This window comes from Bombina bombina, chromosome 5 (genome assembly GCF_027579735.1).
Source record: "Bombina bombina isolate aBomBom1 chromosome 5, aBomBom1.pri, whole genome shotgun sequence".
NCBI classification, from domain to species: domain Eukaryota; kingdom Metazoa; phylum Chordata; class Amphibia; order Anura; family Bombinatoridae; genus Bombina; species Bombina bombina.
In genome coordinates, this window is record NC_069503.1 from 57,885,458 (window position 1) to 57,901,014 (window position 15,557).

A 15,557-nucleotide genomic window follows, 5' to 3' on the forward strand; every position below is an offset into this window, starting at 1 on the left:
GCGTTAAAAACAAAATTCCCCATTGTTCACTGCAGCTATCTCACACAATGACCCCTCTACGATATCACAAATTATGGAGATTTTTTACTGTGGAATTTTAAAAATATTGGGCCCCAAATGTCCCTCAAATTGCAAAAATAGGCAAATTCAAACGGTTTCACTTGGGGATAAAAAACAAAATCTCCAATTGTGCCACTAAATATTCATCAATGCTATCTCACACAATGACCCCTCTATGATATCACAAAGTTTCAGGAACGTTTTACAGTGGAATTTTAAAAATAACGGGCGCGATCCGATATACGGCGCAGGTTTCGGCGCAAGCGTGGAAACCTGCGCCGCCTGTAGTTTCACCTCGCACAGCGAGCTATCACATATACGGCGCCGACAGTTGATAAAGTGCCGTAAGTCGGACAAACTAGCGATGTCCAGAAATAAGAGTAAGTACAAATTTCTGGAGTCGCCAGTGACTTACGGCACTTTAGAAACTGCCGCCACCTAAAAAAACTTACTAAAGTATAAAATCTCCCATTACTGTCTAACACGCCTCCCAAAAATAGCCCAACAACGTATACCCCTCTATCCGCAATCCCCCCCTCTCACTTCTAACAATAAATGTATTAACCCCTAAACCGCCGCTCCTGGACCCCGTCGCCACCTATATTATATGTAGTACCCCCTAATCTGACCCCCCCTACACCGCCGCCACCTATATTATATGTAGTACCCCTAATCTGACCCCCCTACACATGCCGCCACCTATATTAACCTATATTAACCCCTAATCTGACCCCCCTACACCGCCGCCACCTATATTATATGTAGTACCCCCTACACCGCCGCCACCTATATTAACTATATTAACCCCTAATCTGAGCCCCCTACACCGCTGCCACCTATTTTAATATATTATACCCCCTAATATGATCCCCCTACACCGCCGCTAACCTATTTTAAATATATTAACCCCTAATCTGAGCCCCCTACACCGCCGCCACCTATTTTAAATATATTAACCCCTAATCTGAGCCCCCTACAACCGCTGCCACCTATTTTAAATATATTAACCCCTAATCTGAGCCCCCTACACCGCCGCCACCTATTTTAAATATATAACCCTAATCTGAGCCCCCCTACACCGCCGCCACCTATTTAAATATATTAACACCTAATCTGAGCCCCCTACACCGCCGCCACCTATATTAACTATATTACCCCCTAAACCTAAGTCTAACCCTAACACCCCCTAACATAATTATTATTTAAATAAATCTAAATAATATTAATATTATTAACTAAATTATTCCTATTTAAAACTAAATACCTATAAAATGAACCCTAAGATAGCTACAATATAATTAATAATTACATTGTAGCTATTTTAGGGTTTATATTTATTTTACAGGTAACTTTGTATGTATTTTAACTAGGTACACTAGTTATTAACTAGTTAATAACTATTTAATAGCTACCTAGTTAAAATAATTACAAAATTACCCTGTAAAATAAATCCTAACCTAAGTTAACCATTATACCTAACACTACCCTATTACTAAATTAATTAAATAAACTACAATTATCTCAACTAAAATACAATTAAATACACTAAACTATATTACAAAAAACAAACACTAAATTACAAAAAATAAAAAAAGATTACAGAATTTTAAGCTAATTACACCTAATCTAAGACCCCTAATAAAACAAAAAAGCCCCCCAACAATAATAAAATTTCCTACCCCTAAACTAAATTACCAAAGTAATCAGCTCTATTACCAGCCCTTTAAAATGGCCTTTTGAGGGGCATTGCCCCAAAGTAATCAGCTCTTTTACCTGTAAAAAAAGAACCCCCCCATTACAACCCACCACCCACACACCCCTACTCTAAAACCCACCCGATCCCCCCCTTAAAAAAACCTAAGTCTAACCCCCAAGTGGTCCTTACCTGTCCTGAAGACCGGCGGAGAAGGTCCTGTTCCAGGCGGAGAAATCTTCTTCCAAGCGGCGACCTCTTCTTCTTCCAGGAACCAGCCGACGCGGAGGAGTTGAAGACCGATGACCGTGGAGATGAAGGACCGGCGATGCAGGAACTGAAGATTGGCGATGCTGGAACTGAAGACCGCGGAGCCATGGAGCGTGGAGGATCCTCTTCATATGATCTCTGCCGTACACTGAATAGGAATTCAAGGTATGCAATTAAAATGGTGTCCCTTGAATTCCTATTGGCTGATTTGAGCCTTCAAATTCATATCAGCCAATCGGATGAGAGCTACTGTAATTCTATTGGCTGATTGAATAGCAATAGAATAAGAGCTACTGACATTCTATTGGCTATTCAAATCAGCCAATTGAATTACAGTAGCTCTTATTCTATTGGCTATTCAAATCAGCCAATAGAATTACAGTAGCTCTCATCCGATTGGCTGATTTGAATTTGAAGGCTCAAATCAGCCAATAGGAATTCAAGGGATGCCATTTTTAATCGTGTACCTTGAATTCCTATCAGTGTACGGCGGGAGATCATATGAAGAGGATCCTCCACGCTCCATGGCTCCGCGGTCTTCAGTTCCAGTGTCGCCAATCTTCAGTTCCAGCATCGCCGGTCTTTCAGTTCCAGAGTGGACGGTCTTCAGCTCCGCCGTCATCGGTCCTTCAACTCCTCCGCTCCGTGACGGCTGGTTCCTGGAAGAAGAAGAGGTCACCGCTTGGAAGAAAATTTCTCGCCTGGAACAGGACCTTCTCCGCCGGTCTTCAGGACAGGTAAGGACCACTTGGGGGTTACACTTAGGTTTTTTTTAAGGGGGATTGGGTGGGTTTTAGAGTAAGGGGTGTGTGGGTTGTAATGGGGGGGTTGTTCTTTTTTTACAGGATAAAAGAGCTGATAACTTTCGGGCAATGCCCCGCAAAAAGCCCTTTTAGGGGCTGGTAATAGAAGCTGATTACTTTTGTAATTTAGTTTAGGGTAGGGAAATTTTATTATTTTGGGGGGCTTTTTTATTTTATTAGGGGGCTAGAATAGGTGTAATTAGCTTAAAATCTTGTATATCTTTTTTTATTTTTTGTAATTTAGTGTTTGTTTTTTTTGTAATATAGTTTTAGTGTATTTTAATTGTATTTAGTTTAGATAATTGTAGTTTATTTAATTAATTTATTGATAGTGTAGTGTTAGGTGTAATGGTAACTAGGATTTATTTTACAGGTAAATTTTGTAATTATTTTAACTAGGTAGCTATTAATTTAGTTAATTACTATTTAATAGCTATTGTACCTAGCTAAAATAAATACAAAGTTACCTGTAAAATAAAAATAAACCCTAGGCTAGCTACAATGTAATTATTAATTTATTGTAGCTATCTTAGGGTTTATTTTATAGGTAAGTATTTAGTTTTAAATAGGAATAATTTAGTTAATAATATTAATATTATTTAGATTTATTTCATTATTAATTAAGTTAGGGGGTTGTTAGGGTTAGTCTTAGGTTTAGGGGTTAATATATTTAAATAGGTGGCAGCAGGTGTAGGGGGATCATATTAGGGGATAATATTTTTAAAATAGGTGGAGGCGGCAGTGTAGGGGGAACATTTAGGGGATACTATATTTAAAATAGGTGGTGGCGCTGTAGGGGGATCATTTTAGGGGTAATATATTTAAATAGGTGGCGGCAGAGTGTAGGGGGATCATATTAGGGGTAATATATTTTAAATAGGTGGCGGCAGTGTAGGGGGGGCAGATTAGTGGGGTAATACATATAATATAGGTGGCGGCGGGGTCCGGGAGCGGCGGTTTAGGGTTAAACACTACTATTAGGATTGCGGTTGACCAGTAGATAGACATTGCGCATGCGTTAGGTGTTAGGTTTTATTTTGCAGGCAGTTTAGGGAGAGTTACGGGGCTCCAATACTCAGCGTAAGGCTTACTACGCCTGCATTTGTGGCAAGCCGAAAATGGGAGTAGATTTTCTCCATTTCGCCACATAAGTCCTTACGCTGTACATTGGAAAACCAAACTGCGCGCGTTGGTATATCATTCTATGGGCCAAAAAACTACGGCCGAAGGGTGAAATATACGAGCGTAACTTCTAGGTTACTCCACATGTGATACCAACCAGCGCAATATTTGGCATCGCCGGCTTTTGGGGGGCGAAGCTGCATATCGGATCGGCCCAACGGGCCCCACATAATCCATCTAATGAAAAATAGGCACTTGCCAGCAATTTCACTAGGACTAAAAACAAAATCTCCCATTGTGCCACTAAATTTTGACCACAGCTATTATTATTATTATTCATTTATTTATATAGCAACCGCCCAAATTCCGTAGCTATCTCACACAATGACCCCCTCTACAATATCACAAAGTATGGGGACTTTTTTACTTTGGAATTTTAAAAATAACGGGCCCCAAATATCCCTCAAATTGCAAAAATAGGCACATTTCAAACAATTTCACTTGGGGATAAAAACAAAATCTCCCATTGTGCCACTAAATTTTCACCCAGAGCTATCTCACACAATGACCCCATCTACGATATCACAAAGTATGGGGACTTTTTACAATGGAATTTAAAAAAATATTGGGCCCCAAATGTCTCTTAAATTGCAAAAACAGGCACTTTTCAGCAATTTCACTTAGGGGATAAAAACAAAATTTCCCATTGTGCCACTAAATTTTTACCACAGCTATCTCACACAATGACCCCCTCTACGATATCACAAAGTATGGGGGACGTTTTACTGTGGAATTATAAAAATAACGGGCCCCAAATATCCATCTAATTGAAAAATAGGCACTTGCCAGCAATTTCACTTAGGAATAAAAACAAAATCTCCCTTTGTGCCACTAAATATTCCCCACAGCTATCTCCACACCAATGACCCCTCTATGATATCACAAATTATGGGGACTTTTTACTGTGGAATTTTAAAAATATTGGGCCCCAAATGTCTCTCAAATTGTAAAAATAGGCACATTCAAACAATTTTCACTTGGGGATAAAAACAAAATCTCCCATTGTGCCACTAAATTTTCACCAGAGCTATCTCCACACAATGACCCCTCTATGATATTAAAAAGTATGGGGACTTTTAACTGTAGAATTTTAAAAATATTGGGCCCCAAATGTCCCTCAAATTGCAAAATACATAAATTATGCTTACCTGATAATATAGTTTCCATCTGTATGAGGAGAGTCCGCGGCTTCATTCCTTACTTTTGGGAAATACAGAACCTCACCACAAGGAGGAGGCAAAGACACCCCAGCCAAAGGCTTAAATCCCCCACGTCCCTCATCCCCCAGTCATTCTGCTGAGGGAACAAGGAACAGTAGGATAAATATGAGGGTATAAATGGTGCCAGAAGAATAAACAAAAATGTAGGTCCACCCAACAAACGGGCGTGGGGCGTGGGCCGTGGACTCTCCTCATACAGATGGAAATGGAATTATCAGGGAAGCATAATTTATGTTTTCCATCTTAATATGAGGGGAGTCCACGGCTTCATGCCTTACTTGTGGGAAACATATACCCAAGCTCTAGAGGACACTGAATGAAAATGGGATTGTAAAGAGATGCAGACCCTATTCTGAGGGCACCACGGCCTGCAAAACCTTTCTCCCAAAAGCTGCTTCAGCCGAAGCAAAACATCAAATTTGTAAAACTTTGAAAAATTATGTAAGGAAGACCAGGTAGCTGCCTGTCAGGGTTTTTCCCTGTTTGTTTGCCATGTGCTGCTGGCAGCCATTTTACTCACCTCTCTTCCTGACTATGGTGCATTGTGGGGGATGCTGCTCATTTCCTGCACTTCCTTTTATGGCCAGACTGGTGTGCATCATCCGTGTGAGACAGGATGCAGTCTCAGAATTGTGATGTCATCACTTATTATTTAAAGGGCCTCTGTTCAGTATGCTTTGCCTTTGCGTTGTCTCAGACCTGTTTGTGAGAGTTCCTGTGTTTTTACCTGCCTGATGTCCTTCCTGGTTCCTAATCCCTGGCTTGTTCCTGACTCTGCTGTTTTCCTTGGCTCCTGACTCGGCTCGTCCTGACTACCAGCTCTGGTTTTGACTCCTGGCTTGTTATTTGACTTGTGGACTTTTTATTATTTTTTGCTATTAATAAAGGTGTGATTATTTTTGCACTTCTTGTCTCAGTCTGATTCCTGCCACCCTGACATTACACATAGACCATGAATCCTGATGGTGCTAATTATCCACCTTTACCTGCCATCATTTCCAGGATGGATGTACAGGATCACCGCTTGGATCAATTTGCACTAGCCCTGCCAACCCTGCTGTCTTGCACTGCACATTTGGACCAAAGTGTCCCGCAAGTTATGGCTGCTCCTGTTTTCCGCTGCTTCAACTATGCCTACCAGGAGATGTCCGGTTCTGCACCTCTACCTCAGCGATATGGAGGCGATCCTATTCAGTGCAGAGGGTTTTTGAACCAGATGGGCATTTACTTTGAGATGTTACCTCAGGCGTTTCCCTCTGACAGAGCTACGGTGGGATTTCTCATCTCATTACTCTCTGACACAGCTCTTGCCTGGGCTAATCCCTTGTGGGAGACTAATTAACCTGTGATTTCAAATTACCCTGAATTTGTGACCTCCTTTCGAAGGGTATTTGATGTTCCGGCTCGCTCCTCCTCTGCTGCTAAACGACTCATGTCCATTCAGCAAGGTACAAGATCTGTTACTCAGTATGCTATTGAGTTCTGAACGCTTGCCGCAGAGGTAGGTTGGAACAATGAAGCCCTTGCTACCTTCTTTCATGGGCTCTCTAATGCGATTAAAGACGAAGTTGCTGCCAGAGATTTACCCAGAGGATCTTGAGGCATTGGTTGTCTTTTTTGATCCTAATTGACATCAGACTTTCAAGGAGCGCTTTGCGGAAGCCTCCTGTTCTGTTGTCTCCTACGTGTTCATTCACACCCATGCCTCCCTCTCCTCCCATGCCTCCTGGTACCGAGTCACCAGGTACTGCTGAGCCGATGCAGTTGGGAGTCACGCGTCTCTCTGCGGCGGAGAAAGCCTTTAGGAGGAGGGAGGGGTTCTGCCTCTATTGTGGGTTACAGGGCCCACCTTTTGACGTCTTATCCTACACGGCCGGGAAACGCTGACACCTAAGGTCCTGTCGGGGGTAGACCTTGGGTGGTTTATCCTCATCCCTGGAACCGCTTAAGGAGAAACCTTTGGTCCACGGTTGTCCTTTCCTGGGTGGACTCCTCCATAGCCACTCAGGCTCTTGTTGACTCCTATGCTGCGGGCTATTTAATTGGACAGTGCTTTTGTATCAAAGCACTCCATTCCTGTTTTGCCTCGGTCCGGTCCGCTTGCCTTTTGAGGCCATTGATGGCAGGCCCCTTCAGCCCGCACTCGTTACTCATGAAACTGCTCCGTTGTCCATGGCTGTTGGGGCTCTCCATTTTGAAATCCTCCAGTTCAAGGGAATGAACTCTCCGCATTTTCCAGTTGTTCTGGGTTATCCCTGGCTCCAAAAGCACAATACCAGTCTCGACTGGTGCTGGTCTGAAATTTTGTCGTGGTCCCCACAATGTTTTCCCACTTGTCTTCGGAAACCAGTTAAAGCCTTGTGCACTTCTTCTGTATCTCAATTGCCAGAGGAGTACCGAGAGTTCCTAGATGTTTTTGACAAGGTGCGTGCCGGTACGTTGCCCTCCTCACGGTCTTACTATTGTGCCCATGGACCTGCAACCCGGAGCCATTCCTCCTCGGGGCCGGGTGTACCCTCTGTCTGTTGCAGAGAATTGTGCTATGGAGGAGTATGTTGCCGATGCTCTGTTGCGGGAGATCATCCGCAAATCCTGCTCTCCTGCAGGGGCAGGCTCTCTTCTTTGTGAAGAAAAAGGGTGGTGAGTTAAGACAATGCATCGATTATAGGGGTCTTAAACATCTTACCATTAAGAATGCTTACCCTATTCCGCTCATTACGGAACTGTTTGACCGCCTCAAGGGAGCTACGGTCTTTACTTAACTTGATTTGAGAGGAGCGTACAATCTCATTAGGATTAAGGAGGGCCACGAATGGAAAACAGCATTTAACACCAGGAGCAGGCATTATGAGTATCTTGTAATGCCCTTTGGCCTATGTAATGCTCCTGCTGTTTTTCAGGGATTTATTAATGATGTCCTATGAGATATGTTGCAACCGTGTGTTGTGGTGTACTTAGACAACATCCTCATACACTCACCCACACTTGAGGCTCATCGTTCTGATGTTACACAGGTTCTTCAGAGGACTAGTGAGAACGGCCTGTTTTGTAAACTCGAGAAATGTGAGTTCCATCAGACTCCAGTAACCTTCCTAGGTTATGTTATCTCCATTGCAGGGTTCTCCGTGGATCCTGACAAGTTATTTGCAGTTCTGCAGTGGCCTCGCCCAGAGTTGGTCTTCGGTCTATTCAACATTTTTTGGAGTTCGCCAATTACTATAGAAAGTTTATTAAAAACGTTTCTACCTTGGTCAAACCTATCACAGGCATGACCCGTAAAGAGAATGATCCACTCCATTGGTCACCTACTGCCATTAAGGCCTTTGATAGTCTTAAGACTGCCTTTGCTGCCGCTCCAGTTCTGGCTCATCTTAACAATGTCCTGCCTTTCATTCTTGAGGTCGATGCGTCTGAGACTGGAGTAGGTGCCCTCTTGTCTCAACGCTCTATGCCTGACAGTTCCTTGCATCCATGTGGTTTCTTCTCTAAGAAATTGTCTCCAGCGGAGTGCAATTATGAAATTGGCGACAGGGAATTACTGGCCATAATTTTGGCACTCAAAGGAATGGAGGCATCTTCTCGAGGGTACTAGCGTGCCAGTGCTCATTCTTACTGTCCACAAGAATTTAACTTATCTATCTGAAGCAAAACGTTTGTCGCCCCGACAGGCCAGATGGGCGCTATTTTTGTCTTGCTTTAATTATGTTTTCTCCTACCTGCCTGGTAGTAAAAATGTTAGGGCTGATGCCTTCTCTCGACAATTTTCGTCCTTTGTCCAAGGAGGAGTCTGTACCTACTCCTGTTTATACCTACCATAACCATATTTTGGCTACCATATGTACTAATTTGACTTCTCCCTTGGGGGAGGAGATCCTGGCTGCACAAACCAATGCACCTCTAGAGAAACCTAGTGGTAAGTGTTTTGTTCCTGAGAATCTTCAAACTAAACTATTGCAACACTTACCACTATCCTAAAGCCGCAGGTCACCCAGACAAGAACCAAATGATTTGGTCTGTCACTCGACAATTCTGGTGGCCAGGTCTTCGTTCTGATGTTGCTGCGTATGTTGCCTCCTGCTCAGTTTGTGCACAGAATAAGACTCCTCAACGTCTTCCTGTGGGTCTTCTTCAACCTATTGCTAATGGTGAGCATCCTTGGACACATCTTTCCATGCACTTCATTGTCGAGCTCCCTGTCTTCTAATTGCAATACTGTTTTCCTTATGGTGTTTGACCGTTCTTTCTAAAATGTCACATTGCATTTCCTTGATTAAAACTTCTAAGATGGAAAACTGTAATCAAAACATAAACAGAGGCGCCACATGTGTAGGTCAATGGATACCACAGATTCAAGCTAAACAAGATACAGGGTACTCACAAACGTGAAGGCACTCTCTTGTGCCTATTAGAAGCAGGCTGGTATTCAATCAGCAAACCAGCTGGCTGTAATGAATGGGTCCCCGTCGTGATGTCCTGTAGCAGTGGATCTCCGGAACGACAACCCTTGCCTGGATCACTTCCTGCGAGTTTGAAGAAGGGGAGAAAGGCTGGGTTTTTTCTGCAGAATGGTTGTTCAAATGCTTGCTCTCACCCAAGGTAATCCTCAAAATCTGGCCTGTTAGGGAGACCTGAGGACAGGTTTGAAAACCAGTGCTCTAAAGCATTGGAGAATTTTTATTGCACTACTGCATGGGTTAAAACACATAGTTAAAGCCCACTTCAAATTGTGTACCAGCCTTTCTCCCCTTCTTCAAACTCGCAGGAAGTGATCCAGGCAAGGGTTGCCGTTCCGGAGATCCACTGCTACAGGACATCACGACGGGGACCCATTCATACAGCCAGCTGGTTTGCTGATTGAATACCAGCCTGCTTCTAATAGGCACAAGAGAGTGCCTTCACGTTTGTGAGTACCCTGTATCTTGTTTAGCTTGAATCTATGGTATCCATTGACCTACACATGTGGCGCCTCTGTTTATGTTTTGATTACAGTTTTCCATCTTAGAAGTCACATCATTTGTGGAGTGAAGACCGAGAGCTGCCTTTTCCTTTTACAGATTTTTGTGGGACTTTCTCCATACACCCATCATATTGGCCACCATCTAGTGCCACGTGTGTATATACAGGGAGTGCAGAATTATTAGGCAAATGAGTATTTTGACCACATCATCCTCTTTTATGCATGTTGTCTTACTCCAAGCTGTATAGGCTCGAAAACCTACTATCAATTAAGCATATTAGGTGATGTGCATCTCTGTAATGAGAAGGGGTGTGGTCTAATGACATCAACACCCTATATCAGGTGTGCATAATTATTAGGCAACTTCCTTTCCTTTGGCAAAATGGGTCAAAAGAAGGACTTGGCAGGCTCAGAAAAGTCAAAAATAGTGAGATATCTTGCAGAGGATGCAGCACTCTTAAAATTGCAAAGCTTCTGAAGCGTGATCATCGAACAATCAAGCGTTTCATTCAAAATAGTCAACAGGGTCGCAAGAAGCGTGTGGGAAAAACCAAGGCACAAAATAAGCTGCACATGAACTGAGAAAAGTCAAGCGTGCAGCTGCCAAGATGCCACTTGCCACCAGTTTGGCCATATTTCAGAGCTGCACATCACTGGAGTGCCCAAAAGCACAAGGTGTGCAATACTCAGAGACATGGCCAAGGTAAGAAAGGCTGAAAGACGACCACCACTGAACAAGACACACAAGCTGAAACGTCAAGACTGGGCCAAGAAATATCTCAAGACTGATTTTTCTAAGGTTTTATGGACTGATGAAATGAGAGTGAGTCTTGATGGGCAGATGGATGGGCCCGTGGCTGGATTGGTAAAGGGCAGAGAGCTCCAGTCCGACTCAGACGCCAGCAAGGTGAAGGTGGAGTACTGGTTTGGGCTGGTATCATCAAAGATGAGCTTGTTGGGGCCTTTTCGGGTTGAGGATGGAGTCAAGCTTAACTCCCAGTCCTACTGCCAGTTTCTGGAAGACACCTTCTTCAAAGCAGTGGTACAGGAAGAAGTCTGCATCCTTCAAGAAAAACATGATTTTCATGCAGGACAATGCTCCATCACACGCGTCCAAGTACTCCACAGCGTGGCTGGCAAGAAAGGGTATAAAAGAAGAAAATCTAATGACATGGCCTCCTTGTTCAGCTGATCTGAACCCCATTGAGAACCTGTGGTCCATCATCAAATGTGAGATTTACAAGGAGGGAAAACAGTACACCTCTCTGAACAGTGTCTGGGAGGCTGTGGTTGCTGCTGCACGCAATTTTTGATGGTGAACAGATCAAAACACTGACAGAATCCATGGATGGCAGGCTTTTGAGTGTCCTTGCAAAGAAAGGTGGCTATATTGGTCACTGATTTGTTTTTGTTTTGTTTTTGAATGTCAGAATGTAATATTTGTGAATGTTGAGAAGTTATATTGGTTTCACTGGTAAAAATAAATAATTGAAATGGGTATATATTTGTTTTTTGTTAAGTTGCCTAATAATTATGCACAGTAATAGTCACCTGCACACACAGATATCCCCCTAAAATAGCTATAACTAAAAACAAACTAAAAACTACTTCCAAAAACTATTCAGCTTTGATATTAATGAGTTTTTTTGGGTTCATTGAGAACATGGTTGTTGTTCAATAATAAAATTAATCCTCAAAAATACAACTTGCCTAATAATTCTGCACTCCCTGTATATATATATATATATATATATATATCCATCTGTATATATTTTAAAAAAAATGTAATTTTATTTGTATTTTGCCTTTTTATATTTCTTTTTATGTATTTGGTGTTACAAAATGCAAGTCTAACTCTTGGGTAACTTTTATCATTTTTGCATAGCGCCTCCTATAGGTGATCTGTGGTATTACCAGTATAGATTTTCCGGTTCATTATCCTTGATAAAACTGCCTACCGCTCAGGAGCTTGCTTCAATTTTTGCCCGGGAGGTCTTCCATTTACATGGGTTACCCCAAGGAGATAGTGTCAGACCGGGGGTAGCCAGTTTGTCTCCAGATTTTGGCGTTCCTTTTGTGCTCAAATGGGGATCCAGCTTTCCTTCTCCTCTGCATATCACCCTCAATCCAATGGGACTGCGGAACGGTCTAATCAAGCTCTGGAACAGTTCCCCCGTTGCTATGTCTCAGATCACCACAATAATTGGTCTGAACTGTTACCTTGGGCAGAGTTTGCTCATAATAGTGTTATTAATGCTTCCTTCAAGTTATCCCCGTTCATGGCGAATTATGGGTTTGAACCATCCTTGTTGCCCAATTCATTCATGTCTCAGGGTATTCCGGCTTTGGAGGAGCATCTCTGGCAACTCCGTTCCACGTGGGTGCAGATTCAGGATTGCCTTCATCGTTCTATGCAGCGCCAAAAGTTCCAGGCTGATCGTAGGCATCTGCCCGCACCTTCCTACCAGGTTGGTGAGAGAGTTTGGCTGTCCTCCCGCAACTTGAACCTTTGTGTGCCTTCTAATAAATTGGCTCCCCGTTATTTTGGTCCTTTTCGAATACTCCGACGGGTTAATCCTGTGGCCTACGCTCTTGACCTTCCTCCTGCTATGCGCATCTCCAATGTTTTTCATGTCTCCCTCTTGAAACCATTGGTTTGTAATTGGTTTACCACTGTGTTGCCTCATCCCCATCCTATCTTTGTTGACAACCATGAGGAGTATGAGGTCAGCAGCATTTATTGACTCTCGTATGTCCAGGGGCCGGTGTATAGTATTTGGTTCACTGAAGGGGCTACAGTCCGGAGGAGCGTTCTTGGGTTCCCTCCTCTGATGTTCATTTTCCCACCCTCCTCCGTGCCTTCCATGCCCGTTTCCCCAATAAGCCCTTTTGTCCTCGCGTGGGGGGAGGGGTTGTTGAGGGGAGGGTACTGTCAGGGATTTTTCCCTATGTGTTCGCCATGTGCTGCTGGCAGCCATTTTACTCACCTCTCTTCCTGACTATGGTGCATTGTGGGGGATGCTGCTCATTTCCTGCACTTCCTTTTATTGCCAGACTGGTGTGCATCATCCGTGTGAGACAGGATGCAGTCTCAGAATTGTAATGTCATCACTTATTATTTATAGGGCCTCTGTTCAGTATGCTTTGCCTTTGCGTTGTCTCAGACCTGTTTGTGACAGTTCCTGTGTTTTACCTGGCTGCCTGACGTCCTTCCTGGTTCCTGAACCCTGGTTTGTTTCTGACTCTGCTGTTTTCCTTGGCTCCTGACTCAGCTCATCTGACTACCAGCTCTGGTTTTGACTCCTGGCTTGTTATTTGACGTGTGGACTTTTTATTATTTTTTGCTATTAATAAAGGTGTGATTATTTTTGCACGTCTCGTCTCAGTCTGATTCCTGGCACCCTGACACCGCCCTACAAATCTGCTCCATAGAGGCCTCATTCTTGAAGGCCCAAGAAGAAGCCACAGCTCTAGTTGAATGAGCCGTAATCCTCTGAGAAGGCTTATGTCCCGCAGTCTCATATGCAAAATGGATAATGCTCCTCAACCAAAAGATAGGGAAGGGGAAGAAGCCTTCTGCCCTCTACGTTTCCCAGAATAGACAACAAACAATGCCAAAGTCTCCTTCGTGGCCTGAAGATAAAACCTCAAAGCCCGACCCACATCCATATTATGAAGTAATCATTCCTTTGAAGAAGAAGGATTAGGACACAAAGAAGGAACCACAATCTGCTGATTGATGTTGCGATCAGACAAAACCTTAGGGAGAAAACCCAAACCAGTGTGAAGAACAGCCTAAATCAGCGTGAAAAACTAGGTAAGGAGGCTCACATTGAAAGGCCCTCATTTCAGAGACTCTGCATGCCAAAGCAATAGCCTGTAGAAAAAGAACCTTCCAAGACAATAATTTAATGTCAACCGAGTGCATGGGCTCAAACGGAGCCCTCTGCAAAAACTTAATAACCAAATGTAAACTCCAAGGAGGAGCGGAATGTCTAAACACAGGCCTGATTCTGGACAGGGCCTGAACAAAAGACTGAAAATCAGGAAGCTCAGCAAGCCTCTTGTGAAGTAATACAGATAGAGCCGAAATCTGTCCTTTTAAGGAACTAGTGGCAAGTCCCTTCTCCAAACCCTCTTGGAGAAAGGAAAGAATCCTGGATACCTTGACCTTATGCCAGGGGAATCCACGTTCTTCATACCAGACCTTAATAGGTCCTCCACACCTATGATAGATGTGACGGGTGACCGGCTTTCTGGCTTGAATGAGAGTCTCAATCACTTTTTTTAGAAGAACCTCTCTTGGCTAGGACTAAGCATTCAATCGCTATGCAGTCAGCCTCAGAGAATCTAGATTTTGATGAACAAAGGGACCCTGTTCCAGCAGATCTCTGCAACAAGGTAACCTCCATGGAGAAGATGACGACATCCCCCCAGGTCCGCAAACCACATACTTCGCAGCCACGATGGAGCAATTTAATTAGTCAAAGCTTGCTCCTGCTTGATGCGGGCCACTACCCGAGGTAGGAGTGGTAACGGTGGAAATATGTAAACTAGGTTGAACCCCCAGGCACTGCTAAGGCATCTATCAGTTCTGCCTGTGGATCCCTGGACCGCTAACCGTATCTGGGTAGCTTGGAATTGAGTCTGGACGTCATGAGATCTATCTCTGGCGTGCCCCATCTGTTGCAAATCTCCGCAAACACCACGGGATGGAGAGATCATTCCCCTGGATGAAGCAACTATCTGCTGAGAAAGTCCGCTTCCAAGTTGTCCACACCTGGAATGTGGATCGCTGACAGTGAGCAGTTGTGGGCCTCTGCCCGTTCCAGGATCTGAGATACTTCCCTCATGGCTAGGGAGCTTCTTGTTCCTCCCGGATGGTTGATGTAAGCCACCGAGGTAATGTTGTCTTATTGGAATCTGATAAAATGGGATGAACCCAGAAGAGACCAATTTCTCAGAGCGTTGAAGATCGCTCAAAGCTCCAAAATGTTGATCAGGAGGAGAGATTCCTCTCGAGATCACAGGCCCTGTGCCTTCCTGGCACCCCAAACAGTTCCCCATCCTGATAGACTTGCGTCTGTAGTCACAATCTCCCAAGATGGTCTAAGACTCTAAAGAAGGATGTCCCCTGGGACAGTCGATATGGACAGAGCCATCAAGAGAGCGATTCTCTCAACTGGTTTTCCAGAGAATTCTGTTGGGATAGATCCGAGTGATCTCCGTTCCATTGCCTCAGCATGCACAACTGAAGAGGTCTGAGATGGAACCTGGCGAATGGCATTATATCTATGCTGGACACCATGAGCCCAATCACCTCCATACACTGGGCAACAGATGGCCTTAAGGATGTCTGGAGGGCAAGACAA